Raw genomic sequence first — 24,651 nt, 5'->3', positions numbered from 1 at the left:
CTTTAGAAGTTTATGGAGACTCCCAATTAATCATTAATCAAGTTAATGATACTTACCAGAAAAAAGATGAAAAATTATTTCCCTATAAACATATAGTCGATGCACTCAATGCATGTTTTGTTCACATTACTTTTGAACAAATTCCCAGAGAAAGGAACAGAGTAGCAGATGCTATGGCCACCTTGGCCTCTTTACTTCAGCTCCTAGAATGACATGAGCGGTATGAGTTCCTAGTTAAAGAGGTGGCTCAACCCACATTTACTCAACCCAATTCCCTTATCATTTGCTATCTAAATGCCCTCCTTTGGTATGACCCCATTATCACTTACCTCCATGACAACACACTTCTATCTAACCTCTCACATAACCAAAAACAAAATTTCATTCACCAAGCCTCCTATTACACCTTGGTGGCTAATACACTGTATAGATAATGTCTTGATGGTACTTTATTTAGGTGTCTCAAAAAGGATGAGTCTAGAGTCACTCTACAAGAGGTCCATGCAAGGATTTGTAGATCACACTCTAGTGTGTTCGCATTAGCCAAGAAAATTCTTAGAATGGGCTATTTCTGGCCAATCATGGAAAAGGATTCTATTGATTTTGTCAAAACTTGTAAAAATTGCCAAATCCATGGTAACCTTGTTAATGCACCAACCCAAGAGCTAAATCCCTTGGCTATGTCATGGCCTTTTTATCAATGGGGTTTTGATTTGATTGGATCCATCTATCCACCCTCTTCTAGTGGGCATAAATGGATTATCACCACCACTGAATACTTCACCAAGTGGGTCAAAGTGGTGCCACTTGTGAACTCTATGGGAAAATAGATCTCCTCTTTCATTCTCAACCATATAATTCATTGGTTTGGCATACCTCATGCAATTCTCACAGATAATGCCTTGTATTTTAAAAACCAAATAATTGATGAATCATGTAAAAAATTTCACATTATACACCATTCTTCATCTATTTATTATCCCCAAGGCAATGGCCAAGCAGAAGTTGCCAACAAAACTATCATCAACAACGTCAAGAAAATAGTCAATGATATTGGAAGGGATTGGCATCTACAGTTAAACCCTTCCCTTTGGGCCTATAGGATGAGTGTTAGGACACCTATTGGTGTGACACCCTTCTCTCTAGTTTATGGTTGTAAGGCTATTCTCCATTTAGAAGTTGAGATCCCATTCTTGAGAGTTACTCTTCAAGATGTCCTATCAGATGAGGATTATAGAGTGGCCTATCTAGAATAGCTAGAGTCGTTAGAGGAACACTAGTGTAAAAACCATGACCATCTCAAAGTGTATCAAAATAGATTATCAAGGCATTATAACAAAAAGGTCAAACCTCATGTTTTTTAGACTGGTGACCTAGTGCTTAGAGAAAACCCCAAGAACCAAGTAGTAAGAGAAAAGAAAGGGAAATGGGAGGCCAATTTGATTGGTCCTTACCTTATCATAGAATCCTTTGGGAGTGGTACGTACTAACTTTCAAATTGTGATGGTACAAAATTAGCAGAACCAATCAATACTATCCATCTCAAACAGTTTTTATGTCTAAAAGCTTTGGGAAAAACATCAAAACTACCAAAAATAATAATAATAATTTTGGTAAAAAGAAGTGAGAACATCACTTTGGGTTTGAAAAGGGACAAGAGATAGCACTTTTAGACTTCCCTAAGCAACACAAGGCATTCAATGCTGAAAAAGGGCTAAAATTGAATGGTTTATTTACTCTGTCTGAGACACATTTTGGTTCTTTGTGGATTCCCATTGCAATTAATAGAAGATGGGAATAAGAGAAAGGGGTAGCATTTATAGTTGAATTATTTGGAGGTATTTGGTAGCAAATTATTTATTTATCTGGGGTTGGAAAGCTAGCATAGTCTATTAGGCTGGTATTCAATCTAGAATTAATTTCATACATACCCCCTTGAGAAACATTTGTGGGTTACATTTTTGAGATCTTTTGGCATCAAGAGTGGATTCATAACAGCAAAAATAACCAGTATGGAAGCAATAGTAAGGTAAGGGAAACAGAGCTCATAACGACAGTAATAATAACAATAAAAAGAGCGAATCAAAGCCCTTTTCCTTGAGTGAATGTACACAGTAGTGGAAATAGCTAGTATGATAGCCACAATGGGGAGCACCACAAATTTAGCAACATAGGGAGTCTGATTATGTATTAAGATACCATAGACATGAATTGCAGGAAAATCAATGCACATCTCAACCATCCACCTTGCCCAATGATCCCCCATACTTGTCATAACCCTTGGTCAACCCATTCGGCATCATAAACTCCTTCATTGCCTCTTTAGGTACCTCAAATTGTCCTAGCCACCCCCATATTCCACCAAATCTCACTCTCATCCTCTATTTCACACCTAAAAACCCAAAAATCATCCAAAAACACCAAAAAAATTCAAAATTGTCTAAAAATGCCAAAAAATCCCAAAAAATAGCTTTAAAATACCAAAAATCCAAAAATTGTCCAAAAATGTCAAAAAAATCCAAAAATAGCATAAAACTACCAAAAAAATTCAAAAATTGTCCAAAAATGTCCAATTTTTTTTTTTTTTAAATAAAAAAGAAAAATTCAAAAATCATCTAGAAATTCACAATTAGCTCGAAGCATTCAAGATGGGGGCAATCCCTATCAACAACACCCCAAAATTCCTCTCAATTTCTCAATTTGGCTATAGAACAAGACATCAACTCCCGTCATGCCCGATTAATATGAAGAAGCAGCGTCATAATGTCCATAAACATTCCATCAAACTTTAGAAAATCTCGCACAATGCAGATAGTGCAAGAGGTACCCTTGCTTCCCCCCTCTTGTCAAGAGCAACAATTCCCCACAAATTATTAGTCTTATTTAAGTTGCAGTGGCCACAATTGGTCTGGCCTCCTTCAACAAATATGTCAATGCTATCTTGAAAGCTTAGATATCCATTAGACTCTTTTATCCTCACTCAACCAGAGGTATACAATAAGTAAGAGTAAGCGTGTGAACTTTGCCTTCTCTCTAGTACCTTTTTCAAGGCCCATGCAACCTTTTTGGACCCCTCCAATGCCTTTTTAGGTCCAAAGTGCCTTTTTAGGCCCCTCTAGCACCTTTTCCAAGGCCCATGCATCCCTTTTGGACCCTACCAATGCCTTTTTAGGCCTAAAGCACCTTTTTTAGGCCCCTCTAGTGCCTTTTTCAAGGCCCATGCATCCTTTTTGGACCCCTCCAATGCCTTTTTAGGTGCAAAGCACATTTTTTAGGTGCCTCTAACACCTTTTTCAAGGCCCAAGCATCCTTTTGGACCCCTCTAGCACCTTTTTAGGCCCAACTCACCTTTTTTAGGCCCCTCAAATGCCTTTTTCAGCCCAAACATCTTTTTATAGGCCTTGTTTCATCATTTTTTGAGACCCTCGATGTCCTTTGTGCCCCCAACATGCCTTTCTCAAGCTTAAAAACATATTTTCAAGGCCCTATCTTGCATACTTGAGACCCCATGTGTCCTCTTTTGGGCCCCATATGCCTTTTCATAGGCCTCAAGAATGCTCATCTCATCAAACCCCTAGAGAAACGTCCTTCTATTGGCATCATTATTGTCTATACTAGTTCTTCATATATACACAAAGACATTCTTGCTAACCCATCACAGTTATCCTCACTCTATAGATGGTATTGTTCCTATTTTTATGAGAGTTAAATTGTTCCAACATTTATCCAAAAAATACAAAAAAATCCAAATATTTGCCAAAAAAATCACAAAAATATTTAAATATTCGCAAAAATCACAAAAACATTTACATATTTGAGAAAATCACAAAAAAATCCAAATATATTTTTAAAAAGCTAAAAATGCACATGACAATGCATTACAATCAACATTAGTTGCCGCAATAGCAAACATCAATTTTTTTATTCCCCTATGACAACATTAACTACGTTATGTCCCAAAAATGTCTAGTGGATTATTTATTCTGGCTTCCTGGAGGAGGTGGCATAATAGGATGTTTGATTAACGGTGTCTCTTCTAGCCTAGCTCTAGATGAAGAGGCTCCTAGTGTTAACCCCCAATGTGTCCATACTACTTCCATAGGAATTGGAAACCTTTTGCTAAGCAATTGCATGTTTAATAAAGTTATAAATTCTTTATCTATAAACTGCATCTCTTGTTAATCCTCATGTGGGAATGCCTTATAGTAATGTCCCATCCAATAAGCAGCTTCTCAGTGTACCTTAGCCATCTAGTGCATTTCCACAAAAAAATTCTCCACCAACTTGCTTACCACCATCCAATGATAGCTCATTGGGTCACATCTCGCTCCTATTGCATTTGATCAATCATTATTTGCCAACACTCCACATCTACTTTTGCCTCACCCAAATGATGTTGCAGTTGCCTCACCTTCATGTCACTTAATGCTAATTGCTCCTTGTCAAAACCAAGGTGTTCACCTTCATAATTGCTTCCCTAAATGACTCAGACTACAACTTCAATAACACTAGCTCATTTTGCGTGCTCTCCAAACTGACTTGTGTTGTCTTTATTGATTCTTGCAACCGCTATGACTTTGATCATTTGGCCTGCATTCCTACATCACTTCCTTCTCCTTGTGCATGTTCCATGCATAACTCCATCTCTAGTAATTGCACCCTTTCCCGCTCTGCATCTATCATTACTTGTAATCACTTTGACTCTATTTGTGCTCTATCCTCTTGAGCCTTCTCCATCAATCCTAGTAAAAATGTGACCTCCTATTCTGCATTCTCTGCTCGCACTCTCCCTATTGCCAATAGTTTCCATAATCCTTCCATGTCCCATGATGCTTGATCACTATCCCCCACCTCCAGCTTTATCTCCCATACATTTACAACACTCGCTCCCCCTTCTATTGAACCTAGTCCTAGTGTCCTAAGACTAATCCACTGTCATGTTCCACTCAATACTTCACCACCACTAACACCCCCCACATCCTTCGCTATTTCTCCCATAGACTTTTTAGAAGACTTTATCTCCCCCACTTCCTCCTCTACTCTTGACATACTCTTCATCTTTTTAGATGGACTATATTCCACCTATGTCTTTGGCCCATCATCTGTTGCCTCCTATAGTGCTTACTGTGCTACAGTCTTGGATAACATCATTAAAGCTAACAAGGGCATTTCTTCCACCTCCATTCCCACCTCTTTGGGTTGTGCTGACCTTAGGCCTAGCTAGCATGTCTGAACCTGACCTAAAAGTAGCAATTAGAGTTTAGGTTGATCCACCCACTCCTTAGAAGATTGCCTAATGCATTTTTCTCTCTGCCCTTGCCTCCTCCACCTTCCCTAGTTAGCATCACCCTCTTGTTGTGACTGATCTGGTGAGCCTGACATACTTTCACTTGCACAATTCCCACAACTTCTCACTATCTCCAATAATTGCATTCTACTCTCCACTTTACCTTGATTCATTATCACACTATCCACCTCCTTATAGCCATCATTCACCTTAGCCTTGTTCTGCACTAGTCTTCCTCATATCCGCTCTACACACCCTGCCACACTAGTACTTGGTACATTTGACCTTCATCTCTGACATTCCATCACCCAAATTTTTGTTGATGCACATTGCCCACCAAATTCTGTTGCTAGATCACTATTGACACATCCCACACTTTCTCATTCACCTTATACAACAAGTTTACTCCTTGGCAGATCTAAATGAAACAAACAAACCAACGCGATACTATTAAACACAATTGGAAGCATGCCTAGTTCACACATAATGGTTTTCTATGCTATCATGCACTCTTAGTATCTTGATGATGTGTTCAACTAGAGGTACCGGGATAAAGTCATGATATTTTGTTGGTTTTTCATTGCTTAATTACTATGATCCTTTGGTTTCACACATTACTGGTGTCTAGTTATAACAAACTCCTCTTAGATGGAATGCCACGTGTACCATGACCAATTTTATGCATTACCTTAGGTGAGGTCTTTTATCTAACATGTGATTGGTTGGTGTGCCTATTTTATTATTCTGTGGCTATAGCTTTTGTTTCTTAATGATTGTCATGTTTTCTTGTACATTGTTCCTCTTTTTTGGTACTTCTCAGCATGACAAAGTATTCATATCACTATAGTTGAGCTAGTGGTGGTTGTACTCAGTCACTTTTATCACATGCTCTATGATGATAATTAGTTTTCCGTTCTTTGAAAAAGTGACAGTTAGTTGCATTCATCTAGTTTGCATTTTTTTCATCTTGGGTTCCTTACATAACAAATGGTTGGTACACAATTAGGTTACAATTCATCAACATTACTCAACAATTTCACAACTAGTTATAAATAACACATGCAACACCATCAACAATCTTATGAGCACTCATGGACTTTGTTTCTTCACCTCATCCATGCTAGCATTACATGTCATAAATTTACCATCAAATTGCACCACTTGATTCATTTCCTTGCATGGATTTTGAATCTCAAACAATCTCATTTGACCACCTTCCATTTTCATCTGATTCATTTCATCACCTTTTCTCATTTTTCCTCTCTTTCATTTCACCATTTCATCCATTCATTTAGTGGCTTTTAAATTGCAAATATTGACATATAGACTCAAAGCCTTTGAATCTCAAACAATTGCATTTCAAATTCCATTTCATTTTCATTTTATGACTCCTCTTATTGCATTTCATAACATATTTTTCATTGTTTCATTTCATTCCATTTCTTCTCATCCACTCCTCAATATCATTTCATTTCCATAATCAACATCCTTTCATTTTCATTTCATATTTCATATCATTTTATTTCATCTTTCATTACTCATTGCATTTTATTATATATCCTATTGCATTTTCATTTTCATTATCATTTCCCAATCCATTTCATTTTCACTTCCTATCCCATATCATTTCATTCTATTCCATCTCCCATCTTGTTATCTATCTTATTTCCTCTCATTCCATATCCCATTACATTTTAATTTTCATTTCATTTTATTACATGATTCATTTCATTTTCACTTTACTTTCATTTCATATTTCATATCATTTCATATTCCCTCCCATTCCATTACCCATCTTATTTCATTTCATACTCATCTCATCTCATTATGTAGTTCATTCCATGACATCTTACTTTTCACCTCACTTCATTACTCATTTTAGTTTATTTCCTTACATATAACATTTCAATTCACCTCATTTTATTTCATCGTGTTTTCTATTACATGCCATTTCATTACTCATTTCATTGCATTTTCATTACCCATTTCATTGCACATTTTAGTTCATTACTCATTTCATCGAATTATCATTATTCCTTTCATTACAATATATTACATTGCCAATCATTTTCATTACCTTGCATTACATCTCATTATATCACATTTTATTTAATTTCATTGCATCTCATGTCTCTATTTAGTTCATTCCATTACATTAAATTTCATGTTATCATATCTCATTTCATTTGATGTTTTATTTCATTTTATTACATTCCTATTACAACATCACATTTTCATTACATCATCAGTAACATACCATCTACTCTAAATCATGATTCATCAACATTAATCATTCACATATATATACACATCTGCATCCACCATCAACATAATCATCACATCAAACAATCACATGACAACATAAGTCCTTACATAATCAATGCACACATCTAAAACATCAAAGAAGTTCGGATATCTCATAAAGCCACATCACAATTAGATAGCCTTGTAGAAGGATACAATCACATGAACAAAAAATAACATACATAAACATGAAAATCACATGATCATATAACCTGCAAGTACATCAATCAAGGATCAAATAAGTGCATCAACATAAATGTCTGATAAACATCACAAGAATAATCATACACGGTGAAAAATGAGGCCATCATACAATCATATAAAATCATCCTTGTGAGGGTGCCTGATCTGATGGTCCCTGCTCACTGGGCACACCTATATCCTCTCTTCATGACTTCTCTATCACATCTATCGATGGTGCAACGGGTCCAATCTCAACCATCTAACTAGAAGATGCCCCATCAACCCTCAGTGGTAGTGGTGGTGGTGGAGGTTTTGGTGTAATCACTACTATGAGTGTCTGCAAGGTACTCAACACCTCACCCATATGAGCCTCTATGGAACTCACCTAAGTCTCTAAATCAATCAATCCCCTAGACCTCTTTCATGGCTATGCCTCTAATGGTACCTATTGCGGCACCTATGGTTGTGCACTTGGTAGATATTTGATAGGCCCCTGCACTCGTGGTCTCTATTAATGGACAAACTATACATCCTCTAGCAAACTTTCCCTCCTCTACTCTATGCCATCATGTTTTCCAACCATCCCTGCTATCACCCATACACCACCTCAGCCAAGGACATCCTTGGCTCTCCCTCCACCCACAAATCTCTACACTGGGCTTCATGCCACTCCCCTCTATTGTAACACCACAACTACTTGGCCTCGTCTCCCCTATACTCTACCCACTTTGGTCCTAGCTCATTGCCTCCCTCTACCTCTCCCTAGACCAACCTCATCATCATCATCCTCTCCCCCACTCAATAGCTCATCAATACCAGGCATCGGTTTGGCTAGATCTGTGTACCTTGAGAAGGGATGATCTTGAAACCACCATGCATAATCTCCCTCCATCCCTGCATTTGCTACATTATCTCACAAAGCCTAAGGTTGTGGTGTCCCTATCATCTATAAAAAGGCCTCCAGACATGCCTCATACTCCAGCATCAACCTCCACATTGGTCTCTTTGACTGAACCTGGGCATAATGTGTAGTCCCCTATGGCATGCCCTATCACCAGCCAAACTACCTCACCACCTGCCTGAAGAAAAACCACTCTAGTACTGAAGGAATCTAACCAAGAAAAATCCTCAGACTAAAGAAATACACCATCTCATCATCATCCTCTACCCATGGCTCTGTAAACTTGTAAGGTCTCCATATGACCTCATCAATATCATTCAGTATCTGGCACCTATACTCTATCTGGCCCAAATGGGGCTGCATAATAGGACTTGAATAAGTATACATATATGGCATGCCCTGTGACTACTATCATACACACACTGGATGTGTAATGGGTAGATTCTCCCATGTCCATACCTATAGAAAAATGATCCCTGTTGATAATGATGAGGCCCCTAAATATACAACTTGGTGTAAATCATGATATAAATGAGCTAATATACAACTACCCCATGTAAATCTCTATGGCTCATCAATCATCTCCTGAATCAAATGACCCCATCCAACTAGGCATCCTCACCCTTAGCAATCTTGCAATAGAAATCCACCTATCAGTCTTGTCAATATTGTTGGTAATGCATCATACTGCAACATCTGGAACTGGGACACATTGTCATCATTGATACTGTCATCTCTGAACCAATCTCAAAATATAGCCCCACCAACAGTCTGATCATAGAACAAAAAATCCCCTACAGTCGAGATCTAAAGAATCTTGTACACATCCTCAAGAGTCACTGTCATCTCCCCCATTAGCAAATGGAATGTGTTGTGGTCTGAGTGCCACTACTCAAGCACAACTGTCAATAATCCCCTATTCACTCAAAACTAGGGCATCTACAATAAATATGTGAAGCCACACCTATCAATCACCTACTTGTCTACATTAGACAATCAGCCCACCAACTCTAAGGGCCATGGATAGAGTCCTCGTACCATGAGCTTTTGCCCATGCACCTATTATTCATCAAGAAAACACAATGCATCAATTTTTTCCACAAAGTAATCATCATAAATCAATCTCTTAATTACATCTACACATCTAGCTATCGGTTCTATCTTGGACCTATTTCTTGTCTTTCTCTATCCTAGGTTGGACTGGCTCAACTTCCCTACTTTGTATCCTGAGTTGGGACATCACCTATCTATTATTAGATCGACCCTACACACATCACTACATGACTACCTACTTTCTAATGTTTTCTTGTTATGCCCATCCCCGATTGATCAAACCTAGACCCTAAAATTTTGCATTATCTTACGCTTGACCAACCATCTATACCCTGTCAAATGAGTTACAACATTCAACTACCCTAATCTACTATTCAAAAGTGTTTTTATATAGCTTATCCATGCTGTTCTATCTCACATGCCCTATTACATCATGTAGTTGCACTATTCTATGTAAATGCACCAAAAAATTCTCCAAATACACTAAAATATTTCTCAAATGTGCTATTTCCTTGAATGCGCTACAAAAAATGCTCAAAGGTGTTTTTTTATGGCAAAGATGCACTATTATTTTAAATGCGCTAGAACATTTTTCATTTGCATTATTACGTTATTTGAATGTGTTATTTTGTCCAAATGTACTATTATATTCCTCAAATGTGCTATTACCTTTCCATATGTGCTAATCTATTACAAACCTAGGGTTTCCTAATGCATTAAAAGTCTCTATGCATGCACTAAAATACTACATGTATGCAGTGCAACAATGTAAATGCGCTAAAAGAAACTTCAAATGTGCTCAATCTCTGAAATTAACACATCTACCCTAAAAATATGTGCAAAACTCACACAATATAGGTAAAAAAGCTAAATTTCAAACAAATTAGATCTTGATGACATACCAGGGCACTGTAGTCTACTAGATGCTCATACTAATAACCCTTCTTGAATCTATGCTCATGTAATGGCACCACCATCTTCGCTAGATCAAAGCTCCAAATCACCAATTGCAAAAGCCAAAAGCTAAAATGGCAAGGGTAAAAGGTCTTTTTAACCTATTTAACCACCCCACCCCCCCCCCCCCCCTCCCCCCCAAGTGGCATTTATATCAACTTTTCATATTATTTAGCTCCTCTTGACACCTTTTTGATCACCAAAGCTAACTTGGGTATCGTACCAAACCTTCTCGCCAATCTCCCACCATGTTAGAAATAAAATTGGAATATAATTCACTTTCTCATTTTCTTACTTTTATCCAATTTTATTTTCGAGGGGGCATTATATCAAATCGGGACATCCAAGCTAAGGAATTAATTTTTTTTGAAACATCAAAATGATCTACCCCAGCAAAAAAATTGCAAACATCAAAATCAACGTATCCAAAAAAAACCATTATATTCAAATCATCAAATCAACATTGCAATCCAACCATCAAATTAGGGACAATCAAAACATCATCAATGATCAAACATCAAATCATTGATGATCAAACATCAAGCCATCAACAGAAAAAGACCACAACAATCAAAAAATGATAGAATATCATTGAATAGGCATCCAGTCATCAGAATTTGACCTAAAATCAGAAAATCAAGATAGTCTTTGAACTAATATGCTTCACATATTAGCTCAAAGAGGGGCATTTGTAGACACCCAAAATTTGGCAAAAACTTAAATCATGTAATCCCAATCAATCAAGACTGAATTAAAGAGAAAATCGGAAGAAACACAATGGACTTTCAAAATAAAAAATTGCATTAGGCCATTAATCACCTTTTAAATCAACAAGACCTAAATCAACTTTAAAAGAGGAAGAAAACAATTCAAATTCATAAAATAAAATGCAAAAAGGGAGGAATAAAAAGACAAAGTGTTGAAAATAAATCATTTAGTAAATCAATAAAATCACTTTGTCCTCACAAGATGAAAATCTCCCTTTTACCATTTAAAAGAATTTGAAAAATCCTCATATTATCCTCAAAACCAAGTCTATTTGACTCTTCCTCCTAGCCTCTTATGAGATATTTTGAGTTTCACTTTCACCCCTAGTCAAAAGTGAAAATCCTGGTTCTTACCCCAACCCCTTCCAAAATCCTATAAATAGGAGGGAAATCTAAGAGATAAGGAACCCAAGTTTTTATGCATCTACACTATAGGCATATTTAGACTCATTGTTTTAGTATTTTCATTATATTGATTTCATAGCATTGTTAGTATCATTTTATGTCATTTAGCATCATTTTGTACCATTTAGCTTCATTTATTGCATATTTAGCTCATGGCATGATCATTTCAAGAGTATTTCTAGGAGTTTCATTTCACACATAATTCACATTATAGTCATAGATCTTGTATTTTTCATCATAGATCTACATTTTTAGCAATATCTCATTCTAGAACTATCACTAAAAGGCTAGTCTGAAAGCTATTTTAGTGGTTTTAGTTAGGGAAAGATGAGACATTTATAGAGATTACTTGCAACTGATAATGTCTTGGGTCTAGTATAGTTTTTCATTAGTCCACTTACTTTCTCCATTAAAGTTTCATGAATATGTGTTCTTTTACCGTGTACACCTATGATGTGGTCTTAGGTATGGATTGGCTTGTCTCTCATAGAGCTAGTATAGACTACACGAAGAAGACCATTGTGTGTTAGGATGACCAAGGGAAGGATGTGGAGATTGTGAGGATACCAAGACCTATATCTCTATAGATGATATCCACTATGCAATTGAAGTGGAGCTTTTGTGAGGGATGTTAGGTATTTGTTGTTATGGTAAGTGAGCTGGATGAGGAAGATCCTATGAGAAAGACTTTGGACCATCCTATTCTATAAGAGTATGTGAATGTCTTTTTGAGTGAGATTCTAGGCATGCCCCCAAAGAGAGATATTGATTTTAGCATTGACCTCATGCTAAGAGTGGAGCCTATCTCTAAAGATCCTTATCATATGACCACTCAAGAATTGAGTAAGTTACACCTATAACTAAAGGAAATTTTGGCCAAGGGTAGTATCTAACCTAGTGTATCACCATGGGGAGCTCCAATGCTCTTTGTGAAGAAGAAGGATGGTTCTTTGTGCCTTTGTATTGATTACAGATAGCTAAACAAGGTGACACTAAAGAACAGGTATCCTCTACCAAGGATTGATGATTTATTTGATCAAAAAAAGTAAGCTACAGTGTTCTCCAAGATCGACCTTAAGTTAGGATACCATTAGCTTTACATCAAGGAATTTGATTTTCATAAGACCACCTTCTGAACTCACTATGGGCACTATGAGTTCATAGTGGTACCTTTTTTGGCTGACAAATGCTCCATCAATTTTCATGTGTTTGATGAATAGAGTGTTTCATTCCTATCTTGATAGATTTGCACTTGTGTTCCTTGATGATATACTAATATATTCTAAGTCCCAAAAGGAGAATGAGGAGCATATGCATTTGGTGTTGCAATGCTTGAGAGATAATCAACTTTATGCCAATGTGGCAAAGTGTGATTTCTTTCAATCAAAGATAGAGTACTTAAGACACATCATATCAGGTGAGGATATCTCTATAGACCCTGCAAAGATTTAAGCAATAGTAGATTTGCCTACACCCACTATTGTGTTAGAAATTTGTAGTTTCTTGGGTCTATCTACTTATTATCATAGACTCATCCAAAATTTCTCCAGAATAGCACATCTTATCACTTCCCTTCACAAAAAAGGAAAGAAGTTTTTATGGATAAAGAAACATGAGGAAGCATTTTGGAAGCTCAATGAGATTTTGACCAATGCACCAATCTTAGCAGTACCTAATCTAGAAGGTTATTTCATTGTGTGTATAGATGCTTCCCTTGAGGGGATTGGAGTGATATTGATGCAAGAGGGACAGGTGATTTCCTATGAATTGTGAAAACTCAAGGATCACGAGCTGAATTATCCTATGTATGATATTGAGTTAGTAGCATTAGTTCATGCCTTAGTTAGATGGAAACATTTATTGCTAGGACATAGATTTGAACTTCATAGTGATCATCACAGTCTCTAGTGCATATTAACACAACCAAATTTGAATGCTAGGCAAAGGCAATGGATTGATTTTTTTATGTATGACTTCGAGGTGAAATATATTCAAGGGAAGGAAAGCATGGTAGCTAATACTTTGAGTTGTAGGAGACATGTTACATTATCTATGATTCTTAGTGTGGATTTGAGGAGCTAGATACTCCAGGCACTCCCTACCAATACTTGGTATCATGAGGTGAGTAGAGAGATAGATTCATGGAGACCTTTGGAGGTAAGTTTTCAGACTATGTTCTTGACTCAAATGACCCTTTGAGACATTTAGGAAGGATCTATGTACCATTATTGGATGAGCTTCACACATTGATCTTATTAAAGGCCCATTGTGCACCTTACTCGACACATCCAGGTGTCAAGAAGATGTGTGCAAACTTGTGACATCTATTCTATTGGATAGGGATGAAGCATGACATTGCTGATTTTGTGGCTAGGTGTCTTGAGTGTCAGAGAGTCAAAGCAAAAAACCAACATCCAGTAGGGCTTTTATAGCCAAATCTCATTCCTTCATGGAAGTGGTACATCATCTCTATGGAATTCATAGTAGGATTGCCTATGACTGCTCATCATCATGATGCTATCATGGTCACCATTGATCGATTGACTAAGGTGGCACATTTTTCACCAATAAGGTCTTCCTACACTACAACTTCTATAGCTAATGTCTTCATGCATGACATCATGAGACTACATGGTATTACACAAAAGATCATTTCAGATAGTGATCCTGTATTCACTTCAACATTTTGGACATCACTACAGCATGATCTTGGAGCACAATTGAATTTTATTTTAGCATATCATCTAGAGACAAATGGATAGATAGAGAGAGTGAATCAAGATCTAGAAGATATGTTGAGGATGTATGTGATGGATAGGCAAACTCTTTGGAAAGACTATCTCTATCTAGTGGAGCTTGCTTACAACAATGGATATCACAATTCTATTGGCATAACACCTTTCCAGGCTTCATATGGTCATCCTTTTTGTAAACCTTTGAGTTGGGATAGTCTTGAGGATTGCACCCTATTGGGTCTTGAGATGCTTTGAGATATGTAGAAATAGGTAGTGCTTGACTAAGGCACAAGATAGGCAGAAAAAGTATGCCAATGCTCATAGGATAGATAAACAGTTTCCTGTGGGAGAGAAGATTTTCTTGAGAGCGTGTTTCTGGAAAAGTCTAATCCATTATGGAAAGGGTTCAAAGCTAGTACCTCACTTTGGGGGACCATTTGAGATTCTTGAGAGGATTGGTCCAGTTGCCTATCGTCTTGCTCTACTGCCCAGCCTAGCTAGCATTCATGATGTTTTCCATGTTTTAGTACTTAGATAGTATATTCCTAATGTGGTACATGTTCTTGATTGGAATCCATTGCAAATAGAGGATGCGTAGCTGGATTTAGAGCCAATTCACATTCTAGAGCAATGGGAGTTGACCCTTAGGGATCAAACCATAGAGCAAGTAAGGGTCCAATGGGACCCTACTAATGATTTTTCAACTACATGGGAGGATGCATCTAGATTATGGAATTTATATCCCTACTTGTTTATAGGGTTCTAGGAGAAAGCCTAAGTCTTGGGGGGGTGGATGTAGTGCCTACACCTAGTTTACATTTTTGTTGTGATTATTGACCTCTTTTAGGCCACTTTTATGTTTGATGATTAGTAGCATTGTTTAGAGATTATCATATATTATTTAGATTCAGTTGATATATGATGAGATTACTTGGTGCTCTATACTTCATGTATGCATGATGATTATTCAGTGATTTTAGTTATTGATGATGATTAGTTAGATGGATTGATGATGTTACATGTGTATGGTGTGCGTGTATTTTTTCTTTATGTATGGCATTTATGATGTGGTTAAGGAAGGGAGTCATAGTCACCTGCTAGTCAAGATCTACATGATGCACCACTTCCTGCCATTGCTTGCTTAGCTTACAATATTGTGTTTATACATGTGTTGATTTTATGCAGGTTGTAGGTATCGAGTATCAACTTCCCTAAATTGCTAGGATGAGTGTACCCTATTGCATTATCTCAATGGTAAGAGATGGGAGATAAATTCTTAATCTAAATCCTAAACATTTAAGCCATTTGTCCAAGAAAATTAGTACAAGTATTTGAGTTGACTACCCTCTAAATGTGTCAAATGACGTTAATTCATGATTATAACCCTTTAGTTTGATTTTGTATGTGTTTTGCTATGATGGGTTTTCGTATTTTATTTTATGAGTCTTTGGTAAAATTTTCTATTAATTAAGTATAATTAAAAGATTAAATTAATGACTTAATTTAATGGAAAATTATTAAGATATTTTAATATTTAATTATATTTAATTGGGAAACTGATTAAAGAATTAAATTTGAAGATGAAAATTATAAGAATAAATTTAGAATGTGATAATATTTATTTAATTTAGTAATAATATATTTAGAGCTCATTTTTAAATAAATACTAAATAATATTATTGCTTAAGTTAATAAATATTTTATCAATTAAACATTCAAAAATAATTTAAGATGTGGGAAAAGGAATTAATTTATTAAAAGTTTCATGATTGCATGATGCATGCATGAGATTAAATTTAATAAATTAATTAAAAGAGAAGTCAAGTAAAAATTTAATAATTCAATAAATGTGCATGAAAAAGAAAAGGAAAAGATGAAGGAAAGATAAAGAAAAATTAATTTAGAGTTGGAGTTTGGTGAGCAAGGAGTTCTCTTAGATGAATGCACAATTAGTGCCCCAATTTTAGGAGAGAACTCCATATGACAACTTGGGGGTTCATTTTTGAGGGACCACGAATTTTGGAGGAAGCAATTTTCAGAAAGAAGAAGGTTCTGGGAGGGGGAATTTCTCTACAATCTTCTTGAGCATAGTGATTAGCATCAATGTCTAGGTAGACGCTCGTGATTATTCACTAAACTTATTATGCTCTTTATTTCATGTCTTCATCATGTATGTTGAATGTTTTTTGAAGAATTCTTGTGACGAATGTTTTTAGTAATATGCATTCTTAGTATGAATATTAAATCTTCTATTTATTGGGAAAATCAAAAGATTTGTATAACCCTCTTTCAAAAGATTAAAAAATGAGAAATTAATCAGGAAGGGTTTGAATTATAATGAAAATTTTCTTTATAAAAAAATAAATAGTAAATTGGTGGGTTCATTGTAATCTCCTAATCAGATTAATGCTAAGATTGTGATAAAAATAATTATGTTTTTAAATACATTTGTTTTATTTATTAATTAAGAAATTATATAAAATAAATTAATTTAAAAAAATGTTTTAATGAAAAATGTTATATTAAAAAAATAATTATATATATATATATATATATATATATATATATATATATATATTTGGGGGAAGGGTGGGATTTACCTCGTACCCCCCTGCCACTATGTGTGGTTGAGTACCACTATCACAGGTACTATGATGGTAGTGGTACTATATACCACTGCCACTATACGCCCTGTGATAGCATGGTACTGCATGCCCAAGGTCAGAGGGCCTTAAAATAAATGTCTTTATTTTTTAAAAATATATAATTTTTTAAAATTTATTTTATTATTAAATTTAATTATTAAATTAGTTTTTTTATATTAATAAAATTTAATATATACTTAAATTTAATTCATTTTTAATTAATGAATTTATTATTATAATTGTAATTATTAATAAAGGATGTTAATGTAATAAATTTATTTATATGGTTATTAATTAATTTCATTAAATAGAATTTAATTAAGATTAATTAACAAATAAGGAATATTTAATAGATTTTAATTTATTTATTTTATTTTATAATGATAATGATTTTTCTAAAATTGAAACTATTTTATTGAAGGATCATTAGTTATTATTTTGATAATATAAATAAATAAATGATTATCAAAACAATATTTTGCGTAATTCATTTAAAATATAATGGGGTAATTCTATATTTTAATTGATTAAATGAATGAGTTAAACTATAGGGTAAGTGGAGAATCCTTTTACTTAAAACATACACTAAAATGAAAACTAAAACCTTATATTTAACTCAACCTTATGTTTTCAAAAAACAAACCAAAAAATGAAACTTACACTTTGTACTTGTATGTTGTATGTGTTTCAGGATTGAGTTGATTAGATTGTTGACTAGTCCTAGGACGTCTACCAGAGGCTTGAGATTTTTGTGAGTGTGATATCATGCTAACTCGATCTTGAATATTTTTACTTAACCATGGTAATGTGGTTGTGTGCTCTATGTTGAGTTTGTTTATATTATTGGCTAATGTTTTCAGTGTCTTTGTGGGATAGTGAGATTTATGCTATGAGATATTTGACTTAACTATTTTGAGTCTTTGATAAGTATTATTGGGATACTTTCTAGTTTCTCATTGAGAACTGATGGGTATTGTGATTTATCTTTTGATGCTTTCAAGTCATTTGTATAGGATTGAGGTGATTTTACTATGATTCTTTGATTTTTGATTTCATGAGCTTAGGGTAGATAATCTATATGTAATGCCGGGAAGTGGCTTGCAATGGGGGTTGGGGCCCTAAGTGGTTGCTAGGGTAACCCATTGTAAGTTGTTTAATAAGTGAAAACACTACACTAAATGAGATTAAAATGAACCTAATAAGGGTCTTTGTATGTTCTCACTCATGCCTCAAGTGCTAGTACAAACTAAAATGGGAGTAGAGAGAACAATTGGTTGTGACTTTGCATCCACAATATGCCTTGTCAGTACAAGAGGATACTAGTGGCCGCATAGGGATCTCTAGGGGGTTAGGGTCCTGAGAGACTGCCAAGGTAACTCTAGTGTGATTTATGCGATGACACTTGCCCATTTACATAGTAGGTTTCCTATGTGTCTTGTGTGTCTCTCGGTATAGATGTCAACTTATCTTGAAACCCTTCAGTTAGAATTTTTTTGAATTTCTTGGACATAGAGAGTACTTTTGATATTAGGTTTGATATCCTGTTTGGGACTTGAGACTATCTCCTCAGCATGGTGTGAGTGGGCCATTTAGGTTCCACACAGTCGAGTGGCAGTGCTTTTTACTCTTACCATTGAGATCTATCCATAGCCACCGTGTATGGAGTTTCCTTGTCTGCATTTCCTTTCATTCCATCTATGTATCATTATGATGGATGGTGGATGGTTTCATTTATTGTATTATGCTTTGTATCATAGATCTAAGGAGGATGATGTAATTTTATTTTCATATATGTATATTCTTTTAGCCTTTCATACCCTATGACATGTACAGTGGATGATTGAGCATTTCAAATTTCATTTTCCAAGAGGCATTTAGAAAAAATGTATATCATTTAAATGGACATTAGACTTTTAAATTATTCTTTCATATGGATGTTGTATTTGATGGATTTAGTAGTAATTAAATTTAATTGTGATTCAATGTCATGGGATCCTTAAGAAATGTAACTTGTTATGTATGCTTATAGATGACTGTATGTTTTTGCTTCTACTACTTTATGTTTGATGTGTATGTTATTCTTCTTGTCCAAAAAAAAAAAATTTGGAAAACTTAGCAAAACTTTAGATTATTTCTTCTAGATCCCTTGGCAGGGCGTTAGAAAAACACTTTGCCATGAAATCATTTTTTTTTAAAATGAGTACTCCCCTTGAGGCCATAATGTGATCTCGTAAAATCTGATGTTTGATCTTTGATCTACATATTTACTCTCCTTGTCTTCTTTTATATCCTCATATTTCTTATCATTCTCATTCCCCATTTTTATTCATTCCCCCTTGTTTTTGTCACTGATCACTAGTACATTTCCACTGATTTTTTGACCTAGATTTTCAACCAAAGGCCAAATTGGCCTATGAAATCTTGTTTTTTTGTTTGTTTTCCTGATTGGGTTGAAATTTTGACCAAATTGGCTTTAATAGAAAAAAAGAAAAAAAATGCATAAGATTTTCTTTTTCATGGGAGGAGTTGATTCGATGAGCTCTACATGCATAGAAGCTTTTTAATGTAAGAAGAAACCATTTTCCATCAATCAATCCCCTTAAGATGTTGTTTATTGTATTTTGAGTTGCCATTGGAGATTTTTTTGTTTATGTTTACATTTCTCATATCGTTTGTAGGTTGATCGAGTTGCCATTGCAAACATTTGACATGTTTGAGTTTCCATTGTAGACATTTGATAGGTTTTGAGTTGCTATTGCATAAATTTGACAAGTTTTGAGTTGCCATTACTAAGTGGTAGAAATCTACAACTTTTCTTGTCACATAATGTATTTGGTAAGGGTTTCATCAAATTGATAAATAATTTTTTTTTTTAAATGTGTACTTGGAAGGGGTTTCATCAAAATGATATTATGTCATTTGTAATTGGTTGGCTTGTTAATAATTACACAATAATATTTCTATTTTATTGTCCTCCCATTTCTAGAAATGTGCCTCCAAAATCCAACTAAGTGTAATATATGAAGCCTCTATCATATCGCTATCCACTCACTACAAAGATATTTGAGTTACACATTGTTGAATGTACACATTGTTGGATGTTCTATCATTGGTAGTAATATAGTTAGATAAAATAATTTAGACTATAAGTGAAACTCAATATGAATAGTTAATAGGTTATTTAGTCTATTACATTGACATCCTACTAATAATAAATATAATTAATAATCTTCTCTTCAAGCTTAAATAACCCAAATTCCATGCTATTTTAGTAAAGCCACCCTTGTGATAATGTGGGTTTCCTTGTTGAATATAGTGGCTTCCTTCCAACCTTCAATATCTCAGCCACTCCACTCTTTGTAAATCTTTCTTAATTCCCCAAGGATGTATGCCAACCTCCAAACATCTATACAAACAATAACCACATCTGTCATGGGTCTCTAGACTACTATCTCATGGTTATTACATGCAACAGTAGATTAGTTTCTTGATTCATTGCCAACTCTATGGCAAGGAGTAGGGTATGTTGGAGAAAAATATAATGGTACTATAAAATTTCATAGGAATCCCTCTCATCCTTCCTAATTCCATACAATGGAATATGCAACCAAAAAGATAATATTGCACTCTAACATAGTTTAGAGTTTACTATCTAAATAATGAATTAAGAAGATCTTGGTGATAACCCCAGGATACTATAAAAAAAATTCAATATAAACTTTCATTTCCATGTATATTGGAATTTTAATGAATACCATAGCCATGAGATATGAAGAATAAACAATGACTATCATTCAAACATTATTACCTAACTGTGAGCAGTGAGCTCTTCTTTTCAATCACCAAATGATGTTATATCCATTTATTATACCAATAATAGTTCTAGATTTTATTTTCTATATATAAGAAAATTAATAACCACCATAACCACAAAGTAAAGGAGAATATGGAAGGAATGTAATATAAATACTAGTATATCAGCAATATTACACAAAAAAAACTAATTTCTACTTCAAAAACCATAAACAAAACCTTTCATTTAACTTCTCCACATCTCCCTCTATATCAATAACATGAAATTACATTTCTTTATATCATAACATGACTTCTCACCTCCCTAATGGCTCAGACAAGATGAATGATTTTTCATCTTCTACACTTTGTCAATTTTTGCAAAGAATTGCTCATAACAATTCTTGGCAATTTTTACACTTTTTTTCTACATTTTGCATTTCAAGTTGTAATGTACTTTCCTAGGCACCCTAAATAGGATCAACATCACATTATGAAATCTTAACTCTATAATGTATTCCATTTATTTCCTTGCATGGAATTTTCTCACTTTTGACTCACTTTGACCCATAACACTTAAAAGAGGAAATTGGTCAACATGACCTTAATTTGAACACCTAATAAACTAATATGAAATATCTAATATCCTAATCTAACATGAATCAAAACATGATAATTATAACTCAAATTTCATGGGATATGGTCAGGGTTCCCTGCATCACTACCTCAAATGGTGTAATATTACAATGGATTTCAACACCCCTCCACCAAATCTAACCATTTTCCTGCTTGCATTGCTAAGATTCCTTGTCAAAGAATCTTGTAAGGAAACTTGCAATATAGTAGTAGCCTCCATCTTGTTCATATACTTGAGGGTCAAATTTTTCGCAAAATGTGTGAGTCCCTTCCATAGGGTGTTAATTCCCTCCATTTTAGTAATGGTTGTGGTACAGTAAGAAACCCATTTGTACTATCCTACCCTATTAAGTTGAGCCCTTTTTTGTTGCAATAATAAATTGATATTTTGAGAAACAAAGTCCTCAACTAGTTTGAAACACAATTGAATTATTTTTTTAACACTCACATTCTTAGTAGAAACTAGACAAAATGATCCACAAAGCACAAAAACTCCTCTAAGAAAAATTATTAATAGAGAGGATACCAAGATTTATGATATATTATGATAACTATGTTGATTGTGTAGCTTCTGGACAAGAGCTAGCTCTAGAACCTTACCCTACAAATATCTATTTATTTCAAGTGTTCCAAGTCTACCATATTTTTCGTTTGCACCTATACTTACTTTGACAAGAACAAGATTCACTTATCCTTCCGCATCACCTTCGACAAGATCCTCACTTGCAAGTGAGTTTTTCTCAGCTTAAACCTTTTTCTAAGAAAGTACTTTCAACTATAGAACTTCCTAAAGAATTTGGGTCAAAAAATATTAAATCATGTGCAGTGGATGATGAATTTATAAATTGTAATACTATAAAAGTATTTTTACAATTTTGGATGACTATAGTTGGAACTCATATGTCATGCATATAGACTTATTTTCATTATGATTTTTAGATCACATATGTTGAGCACATGGTTGATTTAATCTATAGCATCATTTTCCCCCAATTGTATTATGTATTATGCAAGCATATTCATATTCTTTTTTTTTATTCAAGTATTTGTCATTTGGGAGTCATTTATGCTCTATAAATAGTTGTTTCTAATTTAGGGTCTCGTTCCCATACTATTTATGATTTAGAACAAAAAAATGTATGTACCCTTTGATTTGCATCAACCTACTCTTGGTCATTTATGAACTTACATGCTCTCGTTCTTTCCCACTCCTTTGTTCATTTATAGAAATTAATTCTCTCTTTCTTACTTTCTTAATAGTGTGTTGATGAAACTAATCTTTGAGCATTTGGAAGCAATAAAAACCAAGGAAGAAAACCTCATCTCCCTTGGTTTAAGCCTACCATAGATTTTTTTTATGAAATACTCTATGAAAGATATAATGGCTGAAGTGTACTACTACCAAGATACTTCATATGATGTTGTTTATATTGTTGAGAAAAAAATATCTACTAGAAAGAAGACTTGATCTTGAAAGATTTGAAGGGAAAAAAGATCTTGCCATGGAAACTATTTGACAATAGATGGATGGAACTATCTAGTGAACTACTTTCACTAGTATTGTTAGAATGAAAAGTTGAGATGTCTTATTTGCCTTAAGTTGTAGTTTATCAAAAAGTAAGATGTTGCACTTATAATAATACTCTTAGAATTTTCAATCTCAAAAAATTTCTTGAAAAAAATATCATCCATTTTGTCTGCAATAGCAACCACCAAATTCTATTAAACAATTTTTCGTATGCTGATGGATAAAAGACTTGATCTATCTATTCTAGTTAGTTTTAAAGAGATTAGTAATGATATCTAAGGATACTATTTTGTGAGATTACGATTCAAAGGGGCATTACTAGTAGATATGGTAGTGTGATTGAAAGTTTATAACACAAACTTCATATATTTTATTGCTAAAAACCTAATTTAGTTTATATCTTTTACTAGCAGAGTAGAAATTATAGTTCATATTAGGAAAAGTTGTGTCATTTGTTGGAAGGAGAGCATATCATTAGTATTAATCCTTCCTTAGAAATTCTCTATGGATTTTTAGGATTATAGTAGAGTTCGGGCATAAAATTTTGACTCAGCTATTTTTTTAACTCATCCTACATGCCGATGATAGTTTTTCTTTTCCCTCTTTAAGGAATTGTGACCTCTTTATTTTGCATTGGTTTGATGGAATTCTTGGGAATTAGGTATAAATTTTTGTAGGAAGAAGGTTTGGAAGAGATACTAGAGGATCAAATCTAGAGGCTCTTTAAGCATATTATTGATCAAGATAGGCTAACCATTATAGAGCTATTGGGTGTAGATTATTGGATAGGAGGTCATGCGCATGATGTGAAGTTGATTTTTGATCTCTTTCATCCTATTATCCAAGTGTTTGGACATCTAGTTCCTTCAAATGGCATGATTCATCAAATTATGGTAGAAGGAATCTATATGGAGGTATCTATTTTCATGGATCTTATTAATGCAAGATTATCAAGTGGAGGTATTCTAAGTTTATTTTGTATGGAAGTGACAAGCAAGAAAAAGATGATGAAAAAGGCTTGGAAGCTATTCTAGACTTGCATTATGAAGGAGTTTGATATGAGAAAGTTTGAAGCCTTTTGTATTTGGAATGATAACCTCTTCATAGCAGAAGTGTCAACAAGAATGATCTCTATTGGTCAAGGGATAAGTTATCTTTTTCATTGATGTAGTTGGTTGAGCATCTCTTTCACATTCATTTATTTGTTGTATTTCCCAAAAAAAAAAATCTAGTAGTTCCTAGTATCATGATCTTCTCTTGCATAATCCTTTCTTCATTCTGATTATATAGAAATGTTTGTGGCAAAAATGTTAACATAATATTGGAAAAAGTAAAATTTCATTCAAACAATTTTTCATAAAAGATGTGGAATTTCAATGCAAGTTTTATGGATTATATATATATATATATATACAATCCTGATATTTAAAATAATTCCTAGTGAATTATCATTAAAATTAG

This window comes from Cupressus sempervirens, chromosome 2, assembly GCF_028749045.1.
Source record: "Cupressus sempervirens isolate cs-2001-9-10 chromosome 2, ASM2874904v1, whole genome shotgun sequence".
Classification (NCBI taxonomy): Eukaryota; Viridiplantae; Streptophyta; class Pinopsida; order Cupressales; family Cupressaceae; genus Cupressus; species Cupressus sempervirens.
This window is presented reverse-complemented; position numbering follows the sequence as displayed.